This window comes from Nomascus leucogenys, unplaced genomic scaffold (genome assembly GCF_006542625.1).
Source record: "Nomascus leucogenys isolate Asia unplaced genomic scaffold, Asia_NLE_v1 000608F_170813_qpd_obj, whole genome shotgun sequence".
NCBI lineage: Eukaryota > Metazoa > Chordata > Mammalia > Primates > Hylobatidae > Nomascus > Nomascus leucogenys.
Window position 1 is genome coordinate 110215 of NW_022096743.1, and position 12342 is coordinate 122556.

Sequence of the window (12342 nt, forward strand, 5' to 3'; positions counted from 1 at the left end):
TGAACCCATGCACAGTAGGAGTATCTCTTATCTCTACTCTAATAGGCTCACCTCATTAGGTCAGGCCCAGCTAGTTAATTTCCTTTTTGTTTAACATAAGTTTGACTGATTAGAGACCTTAATTACATCTTCAAAGTACCTTTCTTCTTTTCTATTCTGTTGGTTAAAAGCAAGTTGTTAGTCCTGCTCATACTCAAGAGGGAGGGATTACAGACAGGTGTGGATATCAGGAGCTAAAAATATCAGGGCCATTTTATAATCCTGCCTACCACACTCTAAAAAAAAAAAGTGACAAACAAAAAAGCTCCTCCCCCCCCCCCCACAAACCACCATTCTCTATACCACTCCTGTGCCTACGGGGGGCGGGGGCGGCGGGCCGGCGGGCAGCCCTCTGGACACAGTTTCCTGTCAAAAAAAAAGACTAATTGTATCTAAGTTTAGGCAAAATGAGATTGTGTCCCGCACCTGGCTCGGAGGGTCCTATGCCCACGGAGTCTCGCTAATTGCTAGCACAGCAGTCTGAGATCAAGCTGCGAGGCGGCAGCGAGGCTGGGGGAGGGGCGCCCGCCATTGCCCAGGCTTGCTTAGGTAAACAAAGCAGCCAGGAAGCTCGAACTGGGTGGAGCCCACCACAGCTCAAGGAGGCCTGCCTGCCTCTGTAGGCTCCACCTCTGGGGGCAGGGCACAGACAAACAAAAACTCTGCAAGAACTTCCACAGACTTAAATGTCCCTGTCTGACTGACAGCTTTGAAGAGAGTAGTGGTTCTCCCAGCACGCAGCTGGAGATCTGAGAACAGTCAGACTGCCTCCTAAAGTGGGTCCCTCACCCCTGAGCAGCCTAACTGGGAGGCACCCCCCCAGTAGGGACAGACTGACACCTCATTCAACCCGGTACTTCTCTGAGACAAAACTTTCAGAGGAACTATCAGACAGCTGAATTTGTGGTCTCACGAAAATCCGCTGTTCTGCAGCCACCGCTGCTGACACCCAGCCAAACAGGGTCTGGAGTGCACCTCTAGTAAACTCCAACAGACCTGCAGCTGAGGGTCCTGTCTGGTAGAAGGAAAACTAACAAACAGAAAGGACATCCACACCAAAAACCCATCTGTACATCACCATCATCAAAGACAAAAAGTAGATAAAACCACAAAGATGGGGAAAAAACAGACCAAAAAAACTGGAAACTCTAAACAACAGAGCACCTCTCCTCCTCCAAAGGAACGCAGTTCCTCACCAGCAACGGAACAAAGCTGGATGGAGGATGACTTTGATGAGTTGAGAGAAGAAGGCTTCAGACGATCAAACTACTCTGAGCTACGAGAGGAAATTCAAAACAACAGGAAAGAAGTTAAAAACTTTGAAAAAAAATTAGAAGAATGGATAACTAGAATAACCAACGGAGAGAAGGGCTTCAAGGAGCTGATGGAGCTGAAAGCCAAGTTTCGAGAACTACGCGAAGATTGCAGAAGCCTCAGTAGCAGATGCGATCAACTGGAAGAAAGGGTATCGCTGATGGAAGATGAAATGAATGAAATGAAGAGAGAAGGGAAGTTTAGAGAAAAAAGGATAAAAAGAAATGAACAAAGCCTCCAAGAAATTTGGGACTATGTGAAAAGACCAAACCTACGTCTGATCGGTGTACCTGAAAATGATGGGGAGAATGGAACCAAGTTGGAAAACACTCTGCAAGATATTATCCAGGAGAACTTCCCCAATCTAGCAAGGCAGGCCAGCATTCAGATTCAGGAAATACAGAGAACGCCACAAAGATACTCCTCGAGAAGGGCAACTCCAAGACACATTATTGTCAGATTCACCAAAGTTGAAATGAAAGAAAAAATGTTAAGGGCAGCCAGAGAGAAAGGTCGGGTTACCCACAAAGGGAAGCCCATCAGACTAACAGCTGATCTCTCAGCAGAAACTCTACAAGCCAGAAGAGAGTGGGGGCCGATATTCAACATTCTTAAAGAAAAGAATTTTCAACCCAGAATCTCCTATCCCGCCAAACTAAGCTTCATAAGTGAAGGAGAAATAAAACACTTTACAGACAAGCAAACGCTGAGTGATTTTGTCACCACCAGGCCTGCCCTAAAAGAGCTCCTGAAGGAAGCACTAAACATGGAAAGGAACAACCGGTACCAGCCACTGCAAAAACATGCCAAATTGTAAAGACCATCAAGACTAGGAAGAAACTATAGCAACTAACGAGCAAAATAACCAACTAACATCATAATGACAGGATCAGATTCACACATAACAATATTAACGTTAAATGTAAATGGGCTAAATGCTCCAATCAAAAGACACAGACTGGCAAACTGGATAAGGAGTCAGGACCCATCAGTGTGCTGTATTCAGGAAACCCATCTCACGTGCAGAGACACACATAGACTCAAAATAAAGGGATGGAGGAAGATCTATCAAGCAACTGGAAAACAAAAAAAGGCAGGGGTTGCAATCCTAGTCTCTGATAAAATAGACTTTAAACCAACAAAGATCAAAAGAGACAAAGAAGGCCATTACATAATGGTAAAGGGATCAATTCAACAAGAAGAGCTAACTATCCTAAATATATATGCACCCAACACAGGAGCACCCAGATTCATAAAGCAAGTCCTGAGTGACCTACAAAGGGACTTAAACTCCCACACAATAATAATGGGAGATTTTAACACCCCGCTGTCAGCATTAGACAGATCAATGAGACAGAAAGTTAACAAGGATATCCAGGAATTGAACTCAGCTCTACATAAAGTGGACCTAATAGACATCTACAGAACTCTCCACCCCAAGTCAACAGAATATACATTTTTTTCAGCACCACACCACACCTATTCCAAAATTGACCACATAGTTGGAAGTAAAGCTCTCCTCAGCAAATGTAAAAGAACAGAAATTATAACAAACTGTCTCTCAGACCACAGTGCAATCAAACTAGAACTCAGGATTAAGAAACTCACTCAAAACCGCTCAACTACATGGAAACTGAACAACCTGCTCCTGAATGACTATTGGGTATATAATGAAATGAAGGCAGAAATAAAGATGTTCTTTGAAACCAACGAGAACAAAGACACAACATACCAGAATCTCTGGGACACGTTCAAAGCAGTGTGTAGAGGGAAATTTATAGCACTAATTGCCCACAAGAGAAAGCAGGAAAGATCCAAAATTGACTCCCTAACATCACAATTAAAAGAACTAGAAAAGCAAGAGCAAACACATTCAAAAGCTAGCAGAAGGCTAGAAATAACTAAAATCAGAGCAGAACTGAAGGAAATAGAGACACAAAAAACCCTTCAAAAAATTAATGAATCCAGGAGCTGGTTTTTTGAAAAGATCAACAAAATTGATGGACCGCTAGCAAGACTAATAAAGAAGAAAAGAGAGAAGAATCAAATAGATGCAATAAAAAACGAAAAAGGGGATATCACCACCGACCCCACAGAAATACAATCTACCATCAGAGAATACTACAAACACCTCTATGCAAATAAACTAGAAAATCTAGAAGAAATGGATAAATTCCTCGACAAATACACCCTCCCAAGACTAAACCAGGAAGAAGTTGAATCTCTGAATAGACCAATGACAGGTTCTGAAATTGCGGCAATAATCAATAGCTTACCAACCAAAAAGAGTCCAGGACCTGATGGATTCACAGCTGAATTCTACCAGAGGTACAAGGAGGAACTGGTACCATTCCTTCTGAAACTATTCCAATCGATAGAAAAAGAGGGAATCCTCCCTAACACATTTTATGAAGCCAGCATCGTCCTGATACCAAAACCTGGCAGAGACATAACCAAAAAAGAGAATTTCAGACCAATATCCTTGATGAACATTGATGCAAAAATCCTCAATAAAATACTGGCAAACCGAATCCAGCAGCACATCAAAAAGCTTATCCACCATGATCAAGTGGGCTTCATCCCTGGGATGCAAGGCTGGTTCAACATACGCAAATCAATAAATGTAATCCAGCATATAAACAGAACCAAAGACAAAAACCACATGATTATCTCAATAGATGCAGAAAAGGCCTTTGACAAAATTCAACAACCCTTCATGCTAAAAACTCTCAATAAATTAGGTATTGATGGGACGTATCTCAAAATAATAAGAGCTATCTACGACAAACCCACAGCCAATATCATACTGAATGGGCAAAAACTGGAAGCATTCCCTCTGAAAACTGGCACAAGACAGGGATGCCCTCTCTCACCGCTCCTATTCAACATAGTGCTGGAAGTTCTGGCCAGAGCAATCAGGCAGGAGAAGGAAATAAAAGGTATTCAATTAGGAAAAGAGGAAGTCAAATTGTCCCTGTTTGCAGATGACATGATTGTATATCTAGAAAACCCCATTGTCTCAGCCCAAAATCTCCTTAAGCTGATTAGCAACTTCAGCGAAGTCTCAGGATACAAAATTAATGTACAAAAATCACAAGCATTCTTGTACACCAATAACAGACAAACAGAGAGCCAAATCATGAGTGAACTCCCATTCACAATTGCTTCAAAGAGAATAAAATACCTAGGAATCCAACTTACAAGGGATGTGAAGGACCTCTTCAAGGAGAACTACAAACCACTGCTCAATGAAATAAAAGAGGATACAAACAAATGGAAGAGCATTCCCTGCTCATGGGTTGGAAGAATCAATATCGTGAAAATGGCCATACTGCCCAAGGTAATTTATAGATTCAATGCCATCCCCATCAAGCTACCAATGACTTTCTTCACAGAATTGGAAAAAACTACTTTAAAGTTCATATGGAACCAAAAAAGAGCCCGCATCGCCAAGTCAATCCTAAGCCAAAAGAACAAAGCTGGAGGCATCACGCTACCTGACTTTAAACTATACTACAAGGCTACAGTAACCAAAACAGCATGGTACTGGTACCACAACAGAGACATAGATCAATGGAACAGAACAGAGCCCTCAGAAATGATGCCGCATAGCTACAACTATCTGATCTTTGACAAACCTGACAAAAACAAGAAATGGGGAAAGGATTCCCTATTTAATAAATGGTGCTGGGAAAACTGGCTAGCCATATGTAGAAAGCTGCAACTGGATCCCTTCCTTACACCTTATACAAAAATTAATTCAAGATGGATTAAAGACTTATATGTTAGACCTAAAACCATTAAAATCCTACAAGAAAACCTAGGCAATACCATTCAGGACATAGGCGTGGGCAAGGACTTCATGTCTAAAACACCAAAAGCAATGGCAACAAAAGCCAAAATCGACAAATGGGATCTCATTAAACTAAAGAGCTTCTGCACAGCAAAAGAAACTATCATCAGAATGAACAGGCAACCTACAGAATGGGAGAAAATTTTTGCAACCTACTCATCTGACAAAGGGCTAATATCCAGAATCTACGATGAACTCAAACAAATATACAAGAAAAAAACAAACAACCCCATCAAAAAGTGGGCAGAGGACATGAACAGACACTTCTCAAAAGAAGACATTTATGCAGCCAGAAAACACATGAAGAAATGCTCATCATCACTGGCCATCAGAGAAATGCAAATCAAAACCACAGTGAGATACCATCTCACACCAGTTAGAATGGCCATCATTAAAAAATCAGGAAACAACAGGTGCTGGAGAGGATGTGGAGAAATAGGAACACTTTTACACTGTTGGTGGGACTGTAAACTAGTTCAACCATTGTGGAAGTCAGTGTGGCGATTCCTCAGGGATCTCGAACTAGAAATACCATTTGACCCAGCCATCCCACTACTGGGTATATACCCTAAGGACTATAAATCATGCTGCTATAAAGACACATGCACACGTATGTTTATTGCGGCACTATTCACAATAGCAAAGAGTTGGAACCAACCCAAATGTCCAACAACGATTGACTGGATTAAGAAAATGTGGCACATATACACCATGGAATACTATGCAGCCATAAAAAATGATGAGTTCGTGTCCTTTGTAGAGAGGGAGAAAATAATATCCTGTTTATGTTATCTTAATTTGTAATTTTTCGCCTGTATTTTAACCAGCATGAAAGCACTATAGAAGCTATAATATCCTCTGTAACTATTAAATAATATGGTGGTTATGAATATTTTCTTATCTTTGCATAACTCAAAGGAGAGTTTTGTGACCGTTCTCCTTCTAAGGTAATTTTAATATAATCTATAGAAGCATTCTTCAGATACTTGACCTAATTCCAAATTGGTGCTTTGAAAAAGAGACCCAAATGTGGATACACTTGAACATGTTCATGATGTGAGGAATGATAAATCTTAAAAGATTTTCTCATCATTTGGACTTTTATATTATTGTAACAGTTTGCCATATCAGTCAAGGAGTACTTGTGCCCCACTTGTGGTTTAGATTGCATAATACAGAAGTCTCTAATACTCTCAAATAATATTTTTCCTGAATTTAAGATTATTTTATTCAATCTTACAGGAAATAAAAATAGTCAAGAGAATTTATTTTATTATACTCGATTTTATTTATAAATAGTAATGATTTACTGAAAATTATCATCAATAAACAGAATCTTAGTGTGTATTGAAATATGTACACTGGAATAATCTTTTATTTTGAAATATTTATGCCTTAGACATTGCTAATTTATATGTCTAGATAATTATCTTTAAATTAATATACAAAAATTACAGTCATTTTTAGGGAAAACATCATACTTACCCTTTTAAAATGTTTTAACTTGATTGAATTCAATCTATACTTACACCTTCAGCTCCCATTTCTCCTTTTTTGTTTCCAGGTTAAGCTGTAATAGAAATTCAGTTGATGAGACAAGATGGAAGTTCTGCCATTGAATACTCCTTGAACTTGGAACTCTTCTGAATAGGCCCAAAGGACAAAAACTTTGACTATATAAACTACTTTTGGTCGTTACAGGTCGACTATTATGTTCTCTTGTCTTATGAAACAAATATCATCTAAAATATTGTACATGATTATAAACATAACCTTTCCAAAATAAAATCAGAACTTATTCCTGTGCCAGCATCATGGAACGTTCATATTATTGTGATGAGAATGTTTATAAGTGGATAAGCATTTTCTGTTCATCAGTGATTCTTTTTCTCCCCTAAAATTTAGAAGATTTTAAAGGTATTATTGATCTAAAAGCACTTTCTTCCAGCCCATGTTGCTTTCTCTATAAGCTTCACTGCTCATTAATTGCTCTTGAATTGATAGCCATTGTACATAACTCCCACTGTGGTCAATCATCAGGCAGTAGAACTTAGAACAGTGGGAAATATTCGTTAATATGATTCTTTGATCAACTCAAAAAATACGAGGACTTTTAAGGGTGACATCTAATACAAGTGGATTTAATTTTGTGGACAAAAAGAAGGCCTAATATAAAAACCCAACAATTCATAAGGGCCTTGATATCAGAAGATTAAGTCTTTTAAAGAATCTGGCATGCAGAAAGAGAGCACAGACTATTGCACCGTTAAAGCAGTGCAGCCTAGCAGATAGTAGTCCTAGAGCTTTCTGGGTGTCTACAAAGACAACATTATTTAGTCTCATGTGAGTGGCTATTGAAACTTACCTGACCTTACAGATTATTTCTCATAATAAACAAAATTCTGAGTTAGACCTTGGAAACTTTTGTTAAAATAAAAGTATGTTCTTAGAAAAGAGTAGCAGGTCATACATACATTAAGGCAATTAATAAACTATTCATCAGATTGTGATAGCAAATGCCATCAAGGGAAAGAGAGGGATTCTTATTTTGTCTCCTTGTAGAGAAGATAAGAGCCATACATTGTAAAATATCTGTGCCATTCATATTCATTTTATACCTTCCTCTTTTTGTCTACCAATCTACCATTGCATCTGATAGAACCTGTGTATTCCAAAAAAGTCAGGTACAACCTATATAGGTAGGCATACAAATACCTTCATTATCCTTCAAGAAGACAGAATCAGGAAGAGATTTACACAGACTCTAAAGGGAGCTCAGCCAATTTGAGCAGCCATTTTAGTGTCTTGGGATCCACAGCATGGCCTAGAGTTAGTGAAAGGCTTAATAAGGACACATCTCGTTGTCTCCATTGACTCCTTACCTAGGAGGGAGTGGCAGGGTCAGACAAGGTAAGAACTGGATACTCTAAAGCCAGGGTCCGAGATGGATCCTTCATTGTCCTTGTTTATAGTGGAGCTGTGCTCCTTATTTTCATATATCTAAAAAAAGTTCTGCTGACTTACGCATTTCTCTTAATTTACTAGTTTATATTTATTAACAAGTAATAATAGCTAATATTATTACTTGTTAATAAAATAATTTTAATCCTAATAGCTAATATTTTCCCTTTATTATAGTAAACTTTTCTTATGAATATTTTATAACATCAATGAAAATATTTATTTTCCTTTTTTTTTCTTTGAGACAGTCTCACTCTGTCATCCAGGCTGGAGTGCAACGGCGTAGTCTCGGCTCAATGCAACCTCTGCTTCCCGGGTTCAAGCGATTCTCCTGCCTCAGCCTCCTGAATAGCTGGGATTACAGGCACGCGCCACCACACCTGGCTAATTTTTGTATTTTTTAGTAGAGATGGGGTTTCACCATATTGGCCAGGCTGGTCTTGAACTCCTGACCTCACAGTCCACCCTCCTCGGCCTCCCAAAGTGCTGGGATTACAGGCGTGAGCCACTATGTCCAGGCATCTTCCTTTTAACAACATGTATATTTTTAAATTAAGCCAATATATTTCACATGATAACATTATGTACATCTTGGTGAATATTTTATAAAAATTATTTTAAATCTCTTGACAGTACTTAGAAACTTATGTCATAAATTATAATGAGATTAATTGAGCAAATCAAACTTCTAGCATTACATAGTAATCAAGATGTGATTGCCAGTGGAGTAATATTTCATTTTTATTACTGTAATGTTATCTGAGAAAATAGATATATTTTGTTGTTTGTAATTCACTCAATTATCCATTATGTTTCAAGCTCTTCTGATCCCATTTTGAATTTAACTTTTATTAACCTAACTTTAGTCACATTTTGCTTTACCTAAATGTCCCAAAATATTAGTATTAGCTCTTTTCTTGTGTATAATAATCTTAATAATTTCAGATTTTTACGTCCAAATCTAGTACTTTCAGTATTGAGACAAATTAATTTTGTGAAATTGGGAACTTACTTTTTCATTACATGAAGAATCTAATTCTTAGATATTTTTGCTTGCTGAGGTGGCCTTAAAAGGTAAAGACTGCTGGATACACAATGCCATCAACAATGTTTTTATAATTCCAGTAGAAATTAATTTTAAATAACAAATATATATATGGTTTAATTTTGATAGCAGATGAAACTTACTTTATGGTTATTGAAGAGTCCCAGTGATTTCCTTGGTTGGAAATACTTTATTGACCGAAATGGCAGGAAGACCACTCAGCACAGAGGACGGTTCCCAAATAGGGAAAAATGGGAGGTAGCCAGCAGACACGTGCCTTCTCATATAATGGAGCGTGGTGACTCTTCTCTGCTGATCTACGTTTACACAGCCAACTCTCAGGCAGGATCCTCTACTGGACCATACAATGTGAACATGGCAGAGGTAAGGTCATTGCTCTTCCTTTTGTACTAAATAGGAAATATGACTAATTGTCTCTTAGCTTATAAAACAGAATAGCCCTAAACCTTTTATCAACATAGGTGGGAAATAAGTGAGTGATGAAAAGGACATCTCATGTATTCTTTATCTTGTAAATCATATTGAAAACTTCTACATTAATATCAGAAGAGTATATTTACACTTCAGGTTTGTGTAAAATTTGCATTTATTGAAATTAGCAAAGATAATATGTCTTAAAAACGCACAATATATTCATTGAACTCAACTCAAAGTTTCATTTTAGCACAAATTTTGTTGTTTGTTGTCCCCAAGGTAATGGTGATACAATAATTTTGCACTTTTGAGAGTTACGTAAAAGAAATTCTCTGTAAATAAATTGTTGTCAGGAAATAATATGTAGTATCATAAAATAGTTTACAAGAAAGCATTGTGTTTCTTACTTTTGCAAGAGAATTGGGTTGAGAATCAAAAGACCTGAGATTGTGCTCCAATTCTTTTAATAATTAGTTGTGTAGTGTTTACCTTTTCCATACGGTGATTTACTGTGTTAGGTCATAAGAGCTAGTAGTATCTAGGTCTCTTTTAGCCTAAAATTCTGTGATACTTAGTTGCACTATAATAAGAAAAAACTTTTAGTTACAAACTATACAGATTTGTGTTTTACATAGATTTTGCATAATGAAGCATTAACAATTGTAATATATTTAAAAGGTATTAAAATATTCTCTCATGCCAAAATATCCCATGCAATAGTCATATTTCTAACCTAAGCGTTTCTTGTAGATTGTACTTATAGCAACACATATGGCTTGGTAGATAACGAACCCTTAATAAACATTTGTTGATTAAATAAACTTTGCAGTTGACAGATATTTATATACATTATTTGTTTTATTCATTCAGGAGAAGAATTATATTACATTGCAGTCATTCACTTACTAACACATTCTCTATAGTGGCAGAATAAAGGTGCCTTGCTCTGTAACACTTGTCCTCTGCCAAATGAGAAAAGAACTAGTGTGTAAAAAACAACAAGAAATACTTGAAAGATTATAGATGTTACCAAAACAAAAGGTAGGGCTCAATATGGATTCCATATTGTTTTCCCCAATTTGTTGAAAGACTAATGACAATTTATATTTTAAACAAAATTATTTGGTGATGGAAGTTATCTTTTTGACTTTATCACTTCCATTTTACATAGCAGGTAAAAATGTTAATTTCCCTCGTCAACTTGAAAAATTCAACTGTTTGGTGTCATACAAATGAAAGGCATAGTCTGTGTTTTTGTATTCTTACACTATAAATTGAATATTATGAATAAATTATATATTTTTTAGTTTTAGTGCAAAGCCAAATCATAGGAAGTTTTTTTTGTCTCTGAGACAAATTAAGTAACATAGGCAAATTTAAAAATAGTACAGAGATTTAAGACACCGAGGTCTATTTTAGATTGAATTTCAGTATCGGTTTATGTTCCATGGGCTGGATCCTGATCAGATACTCCTTGTTTTTAAATATTGAAAGTAGAGAACCTTAAATGTTACCTGGCAGCTAAAGATCTTGATTGGACCAGAACTGCTTTTAGGAAATGACATTATCTATCTGTAATTTGTTTCCTTTTCTTTGCTTACATAAAGAAAAGGTATTTCTCTAAATGTCTTCTTCTTAACTTGCTGTAAGGGGAGAGGGTATAAGGGTTAAGACGGGTAAGAACAAAGGGGAAAAAACAACTGAAATATGTTTACTGATAAACCAATTCAGTGAGATGAGATGTCTTCAGCTAGTAAAACCTCAAAAAAATAAAAACCAAAAAAACAAAAACAAACAAACAAAAACATACACACAAGAAAGAAACAAAACAAAACACTCACAAATCTTCTAAAAAGAAAATCTGACTTTATTCCTGAGTCAGTATGCAGTCAGGAAGTTTGAAATCAGAAAATGAGTGAGAGCGTGTCCAGCGGATTTCTGTCAAAATATGAACATATCCATAAGAATAAAACAAACAAAAGACTTAGATAGTAGTTTTATTTTCTCTAAGCATCTAATAGAATCTTACAAGACGATGATGATTTTCTCTGTCTCAATAACAAGCAAAAAACTAAAAGTTTAAACTGCAACAGAAGGAATTTGTGTTAGTCATAATAATTATTTTTTTCTTACTTGAATTGTAAACCACTGAAAAAATTACGTAAGAATAATTTTTGAAATTTCTGGTTTTTGGCTAAAAACAAAGATTATAATGCATCACATTTGGTTATAAGGAAGAGTCAGGAATAGTAAATTTTTGAGATTTGTAATCTGTAATTATAGCCATATCTATATCAATTTTATACTGGTTCATAAATCTCAAGACCAAGATTTAGAAAGTAATTATTTGTTTTAGTGCACTAACTGGTTACAAATAAGTTTTAAATCTGTTTTATATTACTTTCCTGTCACATTTCAGGATGAAGTACCTGGAAATTATAGGAGATGGAATAGGTAAGAAAATATATGTGTTTCAGTAAGACTTTTAATGTGTTCCACATTGGCACATGCCTTTAGAGAATAGCGTAAATTATTTTTATCTTAACACACAAAAGGAGAAAGGCTTAACTTGCAGAAAAAAGAATTTGCGTCAAACATAAAAAAGCCTTTTATTTCCTCCACTGCTCCCTAAATACAAACCCATTATTATAAGATACTCCCTCCTACAACCATTCTCACTTTGTTCTGTATACAC

At 36.7% G+C, this 12342-nt stretch overlaps 1 protein-coding gene across 2 annotated transcripts in view; it reads left to right on the plus strand.

Annotated features, from left to right (window-relative positions):
• LOC100601033 (ral GTPase-activating protein subunit alpha-1-like) overlaps positions 1–6893 on the plus strand; it is a 75464-nt gene extending 68571 nt beyond the window's left edge. For both annotated transcript variants that reach the window (XM_030808814.1, XM_030808813.1), the window contains one exon: positions 6771–6893. The gene's annotated coding sequence lies outside the window, so the exon portion shown is untranslated. The remainder of the gene's footprint in view (positions 1–6770) is intronic.
• The last annotated feature ends 5449 nt before the right edge of the window (positions 6894–12342 follow it).